The sequence below is a fragment of the Schistocerca cancellata genome, chromosome 11 (assembly GCF_023864275.1).
Source record: "Schistocerca cancellata isolate TAMUIC-IGC-003103 chromosome 11, iqSchCanc2.1, whole genome shotgun sequence".
NCBI lineage: Eukaryota > Metazoa > Arthropoda > Insecta > Orthoptera > Acrididae > Schistocerca > Schistocerca cancellata.
In genome coordinates this window covers 51,815,434-51,817,475 of record NC_064636.1, presented here as the reverse complement: position 1 = coordinate 51,817,475, position 2,042 = coordinate 51,815,434, and the positions used below count along the sequence as shown (strand labels likewise).

The following is a 2,042-nucleotide window of genomic DNA, read 5'->3' as shown; positions in this document are numbered from 1 at the left end:
GCCTCTGTCTGTATGAGCCCTATTTTCTCGTATCAAAAATGGTTCAAATGGCTCTGAGCACTATGCGAGTTAACTTCTGAGGTCATCAGTCCCCTAGAACTTAGAACTAATTAAAGCTATATACACGAAAACAGTAACTTGTTCTCGCAAGAACAGTTACTGTTGATGACCGTGCAGCTTTTCCCTGGAATAAATGATGACTAACTGACAACCTCAGCTGCCGACAGGTGTTGTTGATATACCTCGATGTGGACAGCTGAAAATGTGTGCCCCGACCGGGACAATGCATATGTAGAATTGTGGACACTTGGGAATGTGTGTAGCACGGGAAGCGTGCAAGGGATAAGTCCCTGCAGTCGCGCTGTTCATCTGTGTCCTCGGTGGCTCAGATGGAGAGAGCGTCTGCCATGTAAGCAGGAGATCCCGGGTTCGAGACCCGGCCGGGGCACACATTTTCAGCTGTCCACATCGAGGTATATCAATGGTTCAAATGGCTCTGAGCACTATGGGACTCAACATCTTAGGTCATAAGTCCCCTAGAACTTAGAACTACTTAAACCTAACTAACCTAAGGACACCACACTCACCCATCCCCGAGGCAGGATTCGAACCTGCGACCGTAGCAGTCCCGCGGTTCCGGACTGCAGCGCCAGAACCGCTAGACCACCGCGGCCGGCCCGAGGTATATCAACTACACCTGTCGGCAGCTGAGGTTGTCAGTTAGTCATCACTAATTAAACCTAACTAACCTACGGACATAACACACATCCATGCCCGAGGCAGTATTCGAACCTGCGACCGTAGCGTTTCTCGTATCCTACCTTCGTGGTCCTCACGCACAGTGTATGTTGGTAGCAGTAGAATCGTTCGCCAATCACCTTCAAATGACGGTTCTCTAAATTTTCTCAGTGGCGTTTCTCGAAAAGAACGTCCCTTTCCTCCAGGGATTCCCATTTGAGTTCCCGAAGCATCTCCGTAACACTTACGCGTTGTTCGAACCTACCAGAAACAAATCTAGCAGCCCGCCTCTGAAATGTGACGATGTTTCCTTGTAATCCCAAGTCGTACTGACGCCAACCACTCCAACAGTACCCAAAAATAGGTCGCACCAGTCGTCATACACGTAGCCTCTTTACAGGTGAATCGCTCTTTCCTAAAATTCCCCCAGTAAGCCGAAGTCGACTATTCGCCTTCCCTACCACAGTTCTCACATCCTCGATCCACCTCATATCGCTTTGCAAACGCTACGCCCAGATATTTAAACGACTTGACTGTGCCAAGCAGGACACTACTAATGCTGTGTCCGAACATTACGGATTTGTTTTTCCTACTCATACGCATCAAGGAAAGCGTTTCTGAAGAAGAGAAATTTGTTAACATCGAGTATTGCTTTAAGTGTCAGGAAGTCGATTCTGAAAGTATTTGTATGGAGTGTAGCCATGTATGGAAGTGAAACGTGGGCGATAAATAGTTTAGACAAGAAGAGAATAGAAGCTTTCGAAATGTGGTGCTACAGAAGAATGATGAAGATTATATGGGTAGATCACAAAACTAATGAGGAGGTATTGAATAGAATTGAGGTGAAGAGGAGTTTGTGGCACAACTTGACCAGAAGAAGGGATCGATTGGTAGGACATGTTCTGAGGCATCAAGGGATCACCAATTTAGTATTGGAGGGCAGCGTGGAGGGTAAAAACCATAGAGGGAGACCAAGAGATGAATACACTACGCAGATTCAGAAGGACGTAGGCTGCAGTAGGTACTGGGAGATGAAGAAGCTTGCACAGGATAGAGTAGCATGGAGAGCTGCATCAAACCAGTCTCAGGACTGAGGACCACAACAACAACAACAACGCATCAACTTACATTTTTCCATATTTAGGGCTACCTGCCAATCATCAAACTCACAGGAAATTTTATCTAAGTCGTCTTGTACCCTCCTAAAGTCACTCAACTTCGACACCTTACCCTACACCATGGCATCATCAGCAAACAAACGCAGATTGCTGCCCACCCCGTCTGTCAGATCATTTATGTATCCA

The 2,042-nt window shown here is 46.8% G+C and overlaps 1 non-coding gene across 1 annotated transcript; it reads left to right on the top strand.

The window, feature by feature from the left end:
* Positions 1-374: 374 nt before the first annotated feature.
* On the top strand, positions 375-448 carry Trnat-ugu (transfer RNA threonine (anticodon UGU)). The gene has a single exon. It is a non-coding gene; the product is annotated as a tRNA-Thr (tRNA).
* The last annotated feature ends 1,594 nt before the right edge of the window (positions 449-2,042 follow it).